At 54.8% G+C, this 15,503-nt stretch overlaps 1 non-coding gene and 1 pseudogene across 1 annotated transcript; one reads left to right on the top strand and one right to left on the bottom strand.

The window, feature by feature from the left end:
• Positions 1-1,109: 1,109 nt before the first annotated feature.
• Positions 1,110-1,362, top strand: LOC120376491 (annotated as a pseudogene).
• A 13,295-nt stretch (positions 1,363-14,657) lies between these two features.
• Positions 14,658-14,871, bottom strand: LOC120376578. Its single transcript, XR_005587436.1, has one exon. It is a non-coding gene; the product is annotated as a small nucleolar RNA U3 (small nucleolar RNA).
• Positions 14,872-15,503: the final 632 nt, after the last annotated feature.

Raw genomic sequence — 15,503 nt, 5'->3', positions numbered from 1 at the left:
AGGTCACCAGCAAGTGGGACTCCAGCAACCACTTCCTCCCCTCAGGCAGCTTCATCCGTTTCGCCGACTGGCGGTTCATACACCGCGCCCGGCTGAACTGCGCCCCTCAACGGAGCCATCTGCCACGGGAACCCGGACAAACGCTGCCGGAGGTGCGGGTACGCCATGGAGACCTTGCCCCACGTCCTGTGCAGCTGCAGACCCCACGGCAGAGCCTGGCAGCTGCACCACAACGCCGTCCAGGACCGCCTGGTGAAGGCCATCGCCCCGCACCTGGGAGAGATCGCTGTCAATCGCGCCATCCCCGGCACCGACAGCCCGCTGCGCCGGACATCGCCATCACGGATGAGGACCGGAAAAGATCATCCTCGTCGACGCGGACGGTCCCGTTCGAGAATAGGACCACGGCCTTCCGCCAAGCCCGAGCCCGCAAACTCGAAAAGTACGCTCCCCTGGCTGACACCCTGCGAGCAAAGGGCTATGAGGTCTACACCAACGCTCTGATCGTTGGGGCCTTGGGCGCCTGGGACCCCCTTAATGAGCGCGTGCTGCGGACCTGTGGGGTGGGCCGTCGCTACGCACGGCTCATGAGATGCCTAATGGTCTCGGACGCTATTTGGTGGTCCAGAGACATTTACACAGAGCACGTCACCGGCCACCGTCAATACCAAGAGTGAGCCGGCGTGACTTCGTGCACCCACAAGGGGGAAGAGACCTGTAAACTTCCTCTGTTGGACTTTATCCCCTGAGCCCTGAACCAACCAAACTGAACTCTGCCCTGTGAGGGTCATCCTATCATCATTACCCAGTCCGCTCATTTATTCATGCCCACGACTATCCATAACCTGTTTGTATGAGTGATGTGCCCTCACTGCTTGCTGGCTGTACCTTGAACTCTCCCACCGTACCCCGCATTGGGGACATGACAGACTGTGTATCTGTATATGCTGCCTAACACCAAAATGCTAACATCCCCCCACAACCTGTATGTTACCCCCAATGACACAATAACTGACGCTTCAAACACTTTGTATCGTTTATTTTAAATATTCTCTAATAAAATTTAAATCTGTTCTTATCAGTTGGCTCGTTGAGCTCAGATGGGGTGAGTAGTCTCTTGGCCTATCCAAGGCCGTGATCAATTGTCTTGATGTTATTGGTCTTTTGGCCTCGAGATGAAAACCTGGTCTGTGTCTTGGGAACCTTGAAGAAACATTATCTAAAGTTGTATCTGATAGGTCCTTTATTTGAGGACTGTATATTAAATTGATTTTTGAAACAAGGGGATGGAATAGGAGCTTGCTCTGTCCACCGCATGCATTGACCTGGTATTGCAGTGTCTCCAGGACCAGTGCCTCTTCTTCTGGGGAGAATTGTCTGGTTAAAAAGCAGAAAAAGTTTCAGTTTAAAGATGCTGATTTGAGAAGATTTTTAAAGTAGTTGAAAAATCAGGTTTCTTTAGCACTTTGGTTTCTTCATAACAACATATTGTTAAAATTTCTTGGGAGTGTTTTCTGAGTCTACAGATGTGAGTTTCTTTGTCTTGCTAGAGGATTGTTTTAAAAGCTGGGATTCTTCTGTTTCCTTTGAATCTTTTTAACAATATGAGGGATGAATGTTTTCCGGACTGAGGGTCTGTTTGGGAGATGGTTGGTTGGGGGGGGGTTGTGTGTGGGGGGACACACACACAGATTGGTAATATTCGAGTCACATGTGTATCAATAACTGGATGAGTTACACAGACTTCTCCCCACCCAGCCTACGTTCCATGTATCTTGACTGAGCCTGTCGCCCACCATCCCAGAGCAGAAGCCTGAAGCCTGAGCCCCACCGGACTCCCTCAGTTACAGCCCGGGAGGCTGTGGCCACAATAAAAGCCCCTGCTGGCCACATTTGAGAAATGCTGGAGCCTCACAGTAAACAAATCCCAGCAGGTTTGTCACACCCTGTCCCCCACCCTGGGGATTTCCTGCCCTCTCCCACCCAGACCAACCTTCCTGGAAGTTCCCACCCCCTATGTATTTACTGCCCTTTCTCCCGCCAAGGGAACCCGCCAGCAACTCCCTGCTAATCCTCCTCAACTGGCTCCACCGCAGCCATTTCCTTCCCGGCCCCTGGGAGGACGGAATGAGCTGGAGCAAAACATGGATGTTGCGCTGCAGCCTGTTAGGGCAAAAGGGCAATTGGGGACATGTCAGAACAGGAAACCATTTCACAGCACAATTCCCCAGGCTCCTGCGACTGTGGGGCTTGTTTCTGATCCTTAGTCCGTTCACGTATCCGGGCAGAGTTCCTCTGGGCGGCATCCGCTGGCTCCCTTGACGCCTTCGAGGAGCAGTGGGGGCTGCTTCTCTGCTTCTCTGCTCAGTGTCCCCGTCAGGCTCCCTTCTTATGACCCTTTGACCGCACTCCTGTCCCTGTTCTTTTATTAGTTGTCCCCCGCAATTAGTGGGTTTCTGAGGCCCTGTGGAACCTCCTTAGGCTGGGGATGCGTTAGCATGGGGCGGGCTTTGGGTTTCCCGGAAACCCAATAGACACAGCTATTCCAGCTTGTCCTGCATGTGACAGAAAAATTCAAATCTAGGGCTGTCAATTAATCGCAGTTAACTTACACAATTAACTTTAAAAAAATCACGATTAATCTCTTTTAATCACATCGTTAAACAATAGAATACCAATTTAAATTTATTTTTGTTTTTCTACATTTTCAATATATTGATTTCAATTACAACACAGAATACGAAGTGTACAGTGCTCACTATATATAGTTTTATTACAAATATTTACACTGTAAAATATAAAGTACTGCAGTGCAATCTCTTTATCATTAAAGTGCAACTTGCATATGTAGATTTTTTTGTTGCATAAGTGCACTCAAAAAGAAAACAATGTAAAACTTTAGAGTCCAGTCAGTCCTACTTCTTGTTCAGCCAATCGCTAAGACAAACAAGTTTGTTTACATTTACTAGAATAATGCTGCCCATGTCTTATATACGTCACCTAAAAGTGAGAACAGGCTCTCTCATGGCACTTTTGTAGCCAGCGTTGCAAGGTATTAACGTGCCAGATATGCTAACATCCATATGCCTTCATACTTCAACCACCATTCCAGAGGACATGCTTCCATGCTGATAACGCTCGTTAAAAAAATAATGCATTAATTTGTGACTGAAGACCTTGATGAAGAACTGTATGTCTCCTGCTCCATGGTTTTATCTGCATTCTGCCATATATTTCGTTTTATGGCAGTCTTGGGTGATGCCCCAGCACATGTTGTTCACTTTAAGAACACTTTCACTGCAAATTTGACAAAACACAAAGAAGGTATAACGTGAGATTTCTAGAGATAGCTACAGCGCTCGACCTAAGGTTTAAGAATCTGAAGAGCCTTCCAAAATCCAAGAGGGACGAGGTGTGAAACATGTTGTCAGAAGTCCTCAAAGAGCAACACTCTGATGCGAACAGTACAGAACCTGAAGCACTAGACAGGAAAATCAATCTTCGGTTGGTGGCATCTGACTCAGATGAGGAATATGAATGTACTTTGGCAGGGGCGGCTCTAGCCATTTCACCACCCCAAGCACGGTGGCACGCCACGGGGGGCGCTCTGCCGGTCGCCTGTCCAGCGGCTCCGGTGGACCTCCCGCAGACGTGCCTGCGGATGCTCCACCCCAGCCACGGGACCAGCGGACCCTCCACAGGCACCCCTGCGGGAGGTCCACTGGAGCCGCCTGCCACCCTCCCGGGACCAGCAGAGCGCCCCCCACAGCATGCCGCCCCAAGCACGTGCTGGGGTCTGGAGCCGCCCCTGTACTTTGGATCGTTATCGAGCAGTACCTGTCATCAGCATGGAAGCATGTCCCTGGCCTCTGATTGCTAGAAGCTAGGAGGAGAACAGGGGCTGGAGCTCTCCATGGCCGCCTGGTCTGCTCACTCCTCTGAAGCCCATAGCCAGGGCCAGCCTTAGGGGTGGGTGCCACCAGGAATTGCCCAGGGCACCGTGGTCAAGGGCAGTGCTGTACAGGAGCAGAGAGGTTTGTGCTGCTGGTGTAAAGTCAGACACTGCTCCCGGCGGGCAGGGGAGTGCTGCTTGGGGTGGTGCCCAGAGTTCTCCCCGCTCCCACCCGGCATAGGAACATGGGGGGAGGGAGGAAGAGAACGGGAGAGAGTGGTGATGAGCGGATACTGCTCCCCCAATGTTCCTCCGTGCCCCTAGGGGCCGTAAGGGGGAGCAAGGAGCGACATCAGGGCTCCCTGCATCCAGGTCACGTTCCCCACCTGGGCTGCATAAGGGGAGGACAGAGAGCCTGCTTGCTACCCTGGTGCCTGGAGCCAGCCCTGCTCCTGTGACAAGCAGGGGCTGGTGCAGAGCGTGGCAGGGCAGGAGATGACATCTCCCTAATGGCGGGCCTTTTCACAGCAAGGGCAGCACCTCCCCGCAGGAGCACAGACCCCACCTACTCCTCCTGCTTTCCCCTGACACCAGCACCACCCTTCCCAGCACCGCCTCATGGCAGCATCTGCTTCCGGACTCACACCAGAAACGGGAAGTCTGGGCCGGGCCTGGCAGCGGCTGTCAAGAAATGGAAGCAGGAGACACGACCACTCCCATGGTGCTGTAGGGCCTGTCCTGGCTGGTGGGAGATGGAGGCAGTGGACACTACCACTCCCATGGTGCCGGCGGGTTTTCAGGGGGGGGGCCCCCCCCCGGGGTGGGCTCCCGGGGCGGGTTGGCAGCTTAAGGGACTGGGGGGGGGGTTGCTTGGAGGAGGTTTGAGGACCAACAGCGAAGGGGAAGTTGGACACCGGCCAGAACACCAGGAGCTAGCGGGTGATAAGGGGGGTTCTGGGCATCAAAGTGGGAGCTTCCCCCACTTCCCGGCGACAGGCCCACGGGGCTCATGGATGGGGAGTTTGGGGGGCTGTGGGGGCCCCTGAAGGACTAGCTCAGCGTGTGATGAGTGACTGGGATGTATGTGGGGGCCGGACTGTGGGTTGGGGTGTCCAGGGGGACCTCAGGGAAGGGACTAGGGGGATTAGGGACAGAGGAGGGTGGGGTTACCAAGGTGCATTGTGGGAATGTGGGATTTAGAGCCCAGAGTGGATGGGGGGGGGCGGGTTGGAGGACCCCACAGTGGCTGAAAAGGGGAACCCGGCAGGTTGGGGGCAGCAGAGATGGGAGATGAGGAACCTCACACCCTGGGGATGGACTGGGGCAGTGGGGATGGGAAAGTGGGGCCCAGCCGTGGAGAAATGGGCTGGAGGCAATGGGGCGGGGCGCTGTGGGGGAGGAGGGGCAGGTGCGGGGCGCTGAGGACAGGGATGGGAGGAGGAGCAGGGCGGGTTCGAGGTGCTGAGGACGGGAGGGGATGTCGGGGTGGGGCGGGAGGAGGAGGTCGGGCGCTGAGGGGGCAGGGTGCTGAGGACAGGGATGGGGAGGGGAGCAGGGCGGGGTCGGGGCGCTGAGGAAGGGGGCGAAGGGACAGGCCGGGCAGAGCAGACAGGGTGGGGAGGGCGCCGGGGCGGAGGGTCACAGCGGGGGACACTGCGGGGCAGGTTGGGGGGGTCTGAGGGGCCCCGCGGCCCCAGGCTGCCGCTTGTGGGGCTGCTCCCAGGCAGCTCAGCCCCCCCCCCGCTGCTGCCCCCCAGGCCCAGATGGGGGGGGGGTGAAGCCCTTTCACTCCGCGCTGCCTCTGCCCTGGGACCCCAGCCCGGATCCCACGCGGGATTCCAATCCCAACGGCCACAGCGCGCGCCCGGCGGGGGCAGCGGCCTCGGGCGAGGAACCGGGCCTCCCCACGCGCCAAGTCTCTGTCCCGCGCTCTCCGCCAATCAGGGAGCGGGGAGGGGCGCGGCGAATAGAGGCCGCGTGTGACAGAGCGAGCGAGAGAGAGAACTACGCTTCCCAGAGTGCACCGGGAGGGGGCGTTGTCTGAGCAACTTTCCCGCCCCGCCCCCCGAGAGCCCCGGCCCCGCCCCCCGCCGGCGCCTGACGCGCACTCCCGGGTCCCGGGGTCGTGGCCGGGCCCTGCCCCGCAGCGCCACGCCCACAGCGCCCCCCCCCTTGGCCTCGTCTCTCCCCGCTCGGGGGGGGGGCTGTTGGATGGAGCCATATGGAAATATGGGGGAGGGGCAGGGCTGGGAGCCAGGACTCCTGGGTTCTCCCCCAGCTCTGGGAGGGGAGTGGGGTGAGGAGAGTAGAGTGGGGGAGGGGTTGGGGTGCCTGCTGCCCTCGCGGTGACCAGCAGAGCCCCCCCCCCCCGCAGCTTGTCACCCCCACCAGGCGCTGGGTGAGCTGGTGCCTGGAGCCGCCCCTGGTTCCAGCCCCTCTGCCCAGGCAGCTCCCCAGCCTGACACACACCCAGCCCCTGCACCGCCCCACCCCCGGGCCCCTCAGCCCAGAGGGGAGCCCCCCGGCTGAGTGGGGAATCAGAACCCCCCGAAATTACCCTGGGACCAGCATGATCTGCCTCCGCCCTGCCCTGCTCCGCATGTATTCGGAGTGAGTCAGTTTCCCTGTCCCAACATGTGTCCTGCCCTGTGTCTCTTCTCCTCCCCAGCTCCCTCCAAACCAGCCCATTTCCCCTGCACCTCAGGCTGGGTCTCTGCCAATCCCCCTTCTCCCCTCCTGCCCCCAATATCTCCCGGCCCCTACAGGTCTATAGGGCTGGATCCCTCCCTCCCCGCTTCTCCCCTCATTTCCTGCCTCTGGGGGGTCTATGGAGATTGGTCTCTCCTCCGCCATCCCCTCTCCTGCCCTCAATATCCCTCTTGGGCTCTATGGGGCTGGGTCTCTCTCCCTGCCCCTGTGCTCCCCCCCTGCACAACATGGCCTGAGAGTGACTCAGTTTCCCTGGACCAACATTTCACCCCCCCACACCCTCACCCCACATGTCTCTTCTCTCCCCCAGCTCCCTCCACCCCACCCCATTTCCCCTGCACCCCAGGCTGGGTCTCTGTCAACACCCTCTCCTCTCCTCCTCCAGACCCCAATATCCCCTGCCCCTATGGGTCTATGGGGCTGGGTCTCTCCTTCTTCCCTCATCCTCCCCAATATCTCCCGGCCCCTATGGGTCTATGGGGCTGGGTCTCTCCCTCCCCTTTCTCCCCCATCCCCTCCCCCAATATCTCTCTGCCCCTATGGGTCTATGGGGCTGTCCCTCCCCCCATCTTCCCTCATTCCCTCCCCCAATATCTCCCTGCCCCAGGCTGTGACGTGCTATGACGTGTGCTGGGGCTGTGACGTGTGCTGGGGCCAGGGCCGGCTCCAGGGTTTTTGCCACCCCAAGCGGCAGGGGAAAAAAAGTCATGATAGTGATTGGCAGCAGCTCCACCGCGCCGCCTTCTTGGCGGCAATTTGGTGGCAGGTCCTTCCTCCAAGAGGACCGAGGACCCACTGCCAAAGAGCCCGACGTGCCGCCCCTTCCCCTCGGCCGCCCCAAGAGCCAGGCAGCCCCCACTGCAGCAGCTCCCCACCCCAGCTCACCTCCACACCGCCGTCGCCCCTGAGCCCGCCGGCGCCGCTCCCCAGCTCCCGCCTCCCAGGCTTGCGGTGCCAATCAGCTGTTTAGTGCAGCAAGCCTGGGAGGAGAAGAATCAGAGCAGGGGCGGCGTGCTCAGGAGAAGACGGAGCAGAGGTGCGCTGGGACAGGGAGCGGTTCCCCTGCAGGCCCCGCCCCCGTTACTTGCTGTGGGCAGCCCTCCCCCCGCACCTCCCAGCCCCCTGCCCCAGCTCACCTCCACTCCCCGCCCCCCCTGAGTGTGCTTTTTGGTGCCCCCAACCACTTGGCACCCTGGGCGGCCGACTAGTTCACCTAGTGGTTGCACCGGCCCTGGCCACTGCCTGTCAGCAGGATTCCTCCTCCTCCTCCTCCTCAGTGAGACTAAATCTCCCCACCTAGACAGCCGGTCCGTCCGCTGCACCCCAATCCCCCATGCCTGAGCCTCCCTGCCGAAACCCTGCACCTGGCTCCAGAGAATTAAGTCTCACGTGTCGCTGGGAACTCGACTTCTTGTGCCCAGAGAGTCTCAGCCCCCCTCAGTAGCTGACCTGAGAAACACAGTGTCTGCAAAAGCAGCAAAGAGTCGTGTGGCACCTTATAGACTAACAGACGTATTGGAGCATGAGCTTTCGTGGGTGAATCCCCACTTCGTTGGAGGCGTCAGTGTCGGCCTTTTCCAAAGAAGTGCCTGGAGGGCCTTTTCCTGTGTGACCACGTGGCCTAATGGATAAGGCGTCTGACTTCGGATCAGGCGATTGAGGTTCAAGTCCCTTCGTGGTTGTGCTTGTGCAGTTTTACCTTTGGGCTGAAAGTCCTGCTCCCTTCAGGGCTGGAACCTCTTCTTGGCGGCTCAGGCCAATGCTCTGGCTTCAGCTAGAGCCCCGGGAAGGAGTTGGGGGTTGGGTGTCACAAAGGCTGGGGCATGAGCCCCAGGTGCTTCCAGTCTCGCCTTTGCCCTTCCTGACTTGCCAAAGAAAATGGGCGGCTGCCCGGGCTAGCGTGTGGAGCAGTTTCCCTCTTCCAAGTGTGCTCCTGTCCCTGTGCTTGAGGGGGTTTGCTACATAGCCCCTTGGGAGCCTGGGTGTTTCTCTGCTTCTCGCCAGCTGGGGAAAAGCCTCTTGGGGTAAAATCTCCTGCCCCATTGCAAAAGTGAGCACCTTGAGTGGGAACGGTCAGAGGCTGCACCAGGGGGGCTGGCCCTGCTTTCCTACCATCTTCTGATGTTGGCCACTGAGCATCAGCAGCCGCCCTGCATGCTGGTCTGTGGGTGGCCTTCAGCGAGTGTTTGGCATGGCAGGGAGCAGCCTGGCTGGGTGTTTTTGTGCCTGTCTGAAGGCCACACATAGGCATGGGCCTGCCCTCCTCTGGCCCTGACCTCAGTTGCTCTGTGGCTTTTAAGCCGTCCCTTGGAGCCATCAGCACCAGCCGCCTCTGCTCTAGGTGCCCAGAGGAGGAGAGGTGCTGGGCTCTGTGACGAAGTGGGGGATTTTCTTAGGGTTTTCTGTGTTTTCCAGTGGTTCGCATGCACAGGGAGCGGGACTCAGTGTCCCTGGGTGTTACTGGTTTAACGAGGTGAGGGGAGAGGGAGTTTGTTGTTACAGAGGATCGGAGAGGGACTTGGGACCCCGGCTGATGGCCTGGAGGATGGAGACCCCAGCAACTGGTGACCTGGTGACCCAGCTCAGGAGTCACAGCCAGTTCTGGCCAGTGAGAGGACAATGGGCTGCGGGGAGAGGACCCCGTGACCAACCTGTTCCAGCCAGAGGAGGGCAGAGAGGGGAGGAGGCCCAGGCAACCCTGTTTACCTGGAGAAAAGACAATGGACAGAGGTGGGGCCTGGGGCCGGGGATATCGGAGGCCCAGCTGGGAAGCAGGGGGGCTCGGGGCTGGCGAGGGGAAGCAGGCAGAGCCCACCTGGCTGCAGGGGGACTGGGATGTGCTGGGCTGAGGGAGGCCAGGCCTGAGGCCCTGAGAGTTTCTTGTGCTGTGTTCAACTCTTAATAAACCCTCCTGTTTTATGCTGGCTGAGAGTCACTCCGGTCTAGAGAACAGGGGGCATCAACCCCTTCGGGGGTGAGGAGGCCCAGGGGGTCCAGAGCGCGTGGACTCCCTGAGGGGGCCCATGGCGAGAGACAGACGTGCTAAGGCTCAGAGAGGTGCGGCTCCAGGAGGTGGGGGGCCTGACCCCGAGAGAGAGTGGACCCCCGAGAAGGGCTGTCGCACTGAAAGGGGCACCCCCCCATGGACCGCACAGGGCCAAGAGTGGGCACGATCTGTGAGTCCGTGACAGGCAGTGACATCACAAAGGCCTTTTGCAGGACCTCAGACTATTGGTCAAAGGTGGTGGGGAGGTGGTGACCTCACAGAGAGATGCTGACATCAGCCAGGCAGGACAGGGGCGAGGGGCCAGGGAAACCTCAGAGACCCCTGTGGCTTTGCTTCAGCAAGTCTCCTTCTCCAGGTCTCCTTTGAGGACTGAGAGAGTATTCGGGTTCACGGACGTGAGCGCCAGGAGGAACCTCTTTCGAGTTTTCTCCTTCCCTTTTAGTGATTTTACTAGAAAACAGCCGTCCCTGTTTAGAAGGTAAGAGCCTCCTCTAGGGAAGGGGTGTCCTGGGGGTGTCACAGTTCGGATGCCGGTGCCCCATGTAAGGAAGTTCCCGCTACCCTGCTCTGTGTTCGCAGGGCGAGAGAGCAGCATCCACGGCAGTGATTTGCTCCTGGCTGCTGGAGCAGAGCAGCAGGCTCAGCTGTCAGAACTTCCTGGAGCGATGAAAGGGGAGGGGCCCATGGCTCTGTAGCAGGAATGCAGGGCAGGCGAGTTCACAGCGGGCATTGTGGGATACTGGCAGAGGCCAGTTATGGTGATATAATGAACAGCAGCGTCTACACTGACACTCTGTCACTTTAAGTTTGCTGCAAAAAGCTCATCTAAGTGGTTTTATTTGGTCACCAAAACAGGGCAGTTTTGTCACCAGATGTGGCATTGCAGTGCCAACCGAGGGAGCATAGTGTGTTTTTCACACACCTGAGCAATATAATTCTGCTGAAATAACTTTGTAGTGCAGACCTGGCGAGAGAGAGAGAGAGAGAGAGAGAGAGAGACAGAGACAGAGACAGAGACAGAGACAGAGACAGAGACAGACAGACAGACACAAAAAAAACCTCACCTGCTGCTCTGCTTTGTGGGGCCCAGGGAGTCAGTTGTGAGCAGATGCTGTACCTTAGTCACAGACAGGCACCCTGGTTTAGCTGGTTAAAGTACCTGTTTTGTAAACAGGAGATCCTGGGTTCAACTCCCAGTGGTGCCTTGGGGAGTGGCTTTTGGGGCACCTGGCATTGGCTACTGTCAGAAAACAAGATTCAGAGCTAGATGGACCTTTGGTCTAGCCCAGTGTGGTTTTTCTTATGGTTTAAATTACACTCGCAGGCACTGATAATAGAGTTACTGAAAGTTTGGGAGTTAAGAGCTGATAGGTCAGTGGTCCAAGCCCCACACAGATGACCCCCTCCTTCTGGGACAGGGATAGGTCTGAGCTCTTGCACCAAATGCTTATTGTGGCTGCCAGAATCTGTGGGCAGCTCATTTAGTTTGCACCAGGGTTGAGTCCTTGATTCACACATCAAGGATAACAACCCTTTGTTTCTCCTGATCCAATAACAAGGAGACTGGGAATCCAACACCAGCCACAAGTGATCATTTCGGCAAACAACCCAACCTATTTCCAACATACCGTAAAATCCACATGCAGACTCCTACACGAAACCTTGCAAGAAAATCTTCCTGAGGGGGTCTGAAGCACCTGCTGCTGGAGGGAAGGAGGGAGCTGTGGGTTGGGATTGAGGGGCACTGGGAATAGGAGGGGTCTCTGGGTTGGGATTGAGGAGCAGCGTGAGGAGGGGGGGCCTGTGGGTTGGGATTGAGGGGCACTGGGAATAGGAGGGGGCTGTGGGTTGGGATTGAGGGGCACTGGGAATAGGAGGGGGCCGTGGGTTGGGACAGAGGAGAAGGGTGAAGAGGAGCAGGCTCTGGTTGGGAGTGAGGAGCAGTGAGCATAGGAGGGACTGTGGGTTGGGTCTGAGGGGCACTGGGAAAAGAGGGGACATGGGTTTAGGCTGAAGAGCATCTTCATTTGGGGATCCAGCAGGACAGGGGAAGGCAGCAGGTGATTCTAATTCCTTAGGGACATTGTGTGTGTGTGTGTGTGTGTGTGTGTGTGTGTAGGGAAGGAACATGCTCTATGCCCAGAGGCCTTTATTCCTCCAGGCTGCAAGGACAGAGGGGCTGTCAGGAAGTTGCCCCTTCAAACCCACACACAAAAAGGCCCTTCTGAGGAAAGGGAAAATCCTGAAGACAAAAAAGTAACATCAAAGAGGATGTGAGAAAGACAGTTTAAGATCTTGGTGAGTAATTTATCATCTGACCCAGGACTTGAACCTTGGACCCTCAGATTAAAAGGCTGATGCTCTGCCAGCTGAGCTAGCCAGGCTCACAAAGCAAAAGAGCAAGTTGGTGCAGAGGAGAAACTAGTCAAGAAAACAACAGCAGGAAACAATAGGGGAAACCTGCTGCTCTCTCTGGCCTGGTCTACACTACGAGTTTATATCAAATTTAGCAGCATTAAACCGCATTAACCCTGCACCCGTCCACACGACGAAGCCCTTTATGTCGATATAAAGGGCTCTTAATACCAGTATCTGTAAGCCTCCCCGACGAGGAGAGTAGCACTGAAATCAGTATTGCCATTTCGGATTAGGGTTAGTGTGGCTGCAATTCGATGGTATTGGCCTCCGGGCGCTATCCCACAGTGCACCATTGTGACCGCTCTGGACAGCAATCAGAAGTCGGATGCACTGGCCAGGTAGACAGGAAAAGCCCCATGAAGTTTTGAATTTCATTTCCTGTTTGCCCAGCGTGGAGCGCTGATCAGCACGGGTGACCATGCAGTCCCAGAATCAAAAAAGAGCTCCAGCATGGACCATACGGGAGATACTGAAGCTGGTCTCTGTATGGGGAGATGAATCTGTTCTATCAGAACTCTGTTCTAAAAGACAAACTGCCAAAGCATTTGAAAAAAAATCTCCAAGGCTATGATGGACAGAGGCCACAACAGGGACTCAACACAGTGCTGAAACTTAAGGAGCTGAGACAAGAGTACCAGAAAGCCAAAGAATGAAATGGACGCTCACGGAGGGAGGGACGACTGACGACTGTAGCTATCCCACAGTTCTCGCACTCTCCGAGAACCATTTGATTTCTTGGCTGAGTTCCCAAAGCCTGAAGGGTCAAAAATATTGTTGCGGGTGGTTCAGGGTTATGTTGCCCCTCCCAAAAGCGAAGGGAAAAAAATTGTTTCTTGCCTTTTTTCAACGTCACCGTATGTCCACTGGATGCTGCTGGCAGACACAGTGCAGCAGCGCTACACAACAGCATCCACTTTCCTTCCCTTCCCAAGGGCAGACGTTATAGTAGGACTGATATCTGTCATCATCGTCCTGTGAGTGCTCCTGGCTGGCCTTGGTAAGGTGGGCCAGGGATGCCTGGGCAAAAATGGGAATGACTCCCAGGTAATTCTCTTCTTTAAGCTTTGTCTCCTGGAGATTCAGTCCTGCCTGGAATATCATAGTAGCTGGAGGCTGTTCTCCCTTCCCCACTTTGAGCTCTACTTGCAGAGGCAATAAAGTCAGTGTTGTTTCAAATTCATGTATTCTTTATTACTTCATCACACAAATGGGGGATAATGTTAGCCCAGAAGCAGTGGGAGAGAAGGGAAGCAATGGGTGGGGTTGTTGCAGGGGCACCCCCTAGAATGACATGCCGCTCATCATTTCTGCCGGATGTCTGGGGCTCTGACCTGGAGCCACCATTTGCCTCTCTGGGTCTTTAGTAGGCTTGCCTGATAGTCTAGACAGGACTTACTCTCCATTAGACAAAATGTAAGGAAAGAATGACCTGGGGAGTCATTCCCATTTTCATCCATGCACCCCTAGCTGACCTCACCAAGGCTAGCCAAGAGCACCCATGACAGCAGCAGATACAACTTAGATAATTTTTTACCTCAAGGTTCCCAAGACACAGACAAGGTTTTCATCTTGAGGCCAAAAGACCAAAAACACCAAGACACTTGATCACGGCCTTAGATAGACCAAGAGACTACTCACCTGTACAGTATAACTTGTAACTGTCATTGTCAATTTGCAAAGCAGCAGATGGCATAGTATGGTATGGCTTGGCTGGCAACCATCTTTGCTAACTTGCAGTACGCGTCTGTCAGCACCATCCAGTAGACATACAGTGACGGTGAAAAAAAGGCTGAACGGGCTCCATGGTTGCCGTGCTATGGCATCTGCCTGGGCAATCCAGGGAAAAGGGCATGAAATTATTGTCTGCCGTTGCTTTCACGGAGGGAGGATTGACTGACGACATTTACTCAGAATCACCCACGACACTGTTTTTGCCCCATCATGCACTGGTATCTCAACCCAGAATTCCAATGGGCGGGGGAGACTGCAGGAATTATGGGATAGCTACCCACAGTGCAACGCTCCAGAAATCGATACTAGCCTCGGTACATGGATGCACACCTCCGAATTAATGTGCTTAGTGTGGCTGCGTTCACTTGACTTTATATAATCTGTTTCCAAAAACCGTTTTTTGTCAAATCGGAATAATCCCATAGTGTAGACATACCCTGAGACAGCTTTAGAACCCTCTACCCACTAAACAGCCAAGAGACAGCAACTCTCAGATCCTGTGTGGATTGTCTGATGGGCTTGGGGCCAAGAACAAACTGCGTACCCCCTGCCAGAGCAGGAGAAGTAAAAAAAAATAGGAGCTTCCTGAAAAATGGGAAGGGAAGAAGAGAGAAGCAAGTGGAAAAGGAAGAGAACGTGCAGGCACAGGACCCTACCTAAATTCTGAAATAGATTACAAGAAAAAAAGAGAGCAGCATAAAGAAATTTTAAAAATCTTTCAGTAAGTACTGAACTAGAAATCTTTAAAACACCATGTTCACAACTTTACTTCTCTTCCAAATTCTACCAAATCAAATTAAGACTTGCAACTAAACAGAACTGCACAGAAGCTTCAAAAAAATTCAGATAACAGAAAAGAAAACCAAAACATTTATTTTTAAACTTGCTTTATAAGGACTAACCACTCAGTCTGTGTTCTCTTCCTTCCAGCTTCCCAAAAGGAAAGCAAGAACAGTCATCAATAGCAGACAGCAGATGCACTAAAGCAACACTGTCCACACACTTCATGCTCAGAAGAGAACACTTTAACTCCTCATTGTGGTTAGCAAGGTCAGACACTTTCAACCACACTTCTCTAGTTACAAACTACAGAAATGATCCTGAAAGCATTCAAGTAGCAATAATCACACCCCAGATTAACTTCATTGATTATGACACTGCCACTCCACACACTGCACTCAGTTACACACCCAGGCTAATGTGCACAAGCTTTCTTCCCATGGTGAATGTTTTCATACAACGGGTTTCACCCCCAGTGAATTAAAGAACAAAAATCTAAAACCAGGTTCCCATTTCATTAAAGCACAATTGAGACAGCTTTAGAAGACTGGCCATTAGAAGATGTTTATGTCGCTATTTACAGAAACACGCCTCCTGATTAGCATGTGGAGCTCCTAGCAACTAATCAAACCCTCTTGCTTTGCCCTACCTCTCACAGGCGCCTCTGTACCACATGACAGCTTGTCAGGCACAGACAATGCGGACAGGTCAGCCCTGTCTAGCATGCTCCGCAGCTGTTTCTCTCTGGCTTGCCCTCAAATTCATCTGCACTAGAAGTTTTTGCAGGGTTCTATGTTACCAGTGGTACCTGCACTAAATCAGTGGGTCTCAACCTTTAGAGACACCTGTACCCTTTCAGGAGTCTGATTTCTCTTGCATACCCCCATTTTTACTTCACTTAAAAACTACTTGCTTACAAAATCAGATGCAATATTTATAAAAATAAATCACTTGAATATAAGTATT

This window comes from Mauremys reevesii, linkage group 12, assembly GCF_016161935.1.
Source record: "Mauremys reevesii isolate NIE-2019 linkage group 12, ASM1616193v1, whole genome shotgun sequence".
NCBI classification, from domain to species: Eukaryota; Metazoa; Chordata; order Testudines; family Geoemydidae; genus Mauremys; species Mauremys reevesii.
The sequence above is the reverse complement of the archived record's forward strand: the minus strand, read 5'-3'. Positions and strand labels throughout refer to the sequence as shown.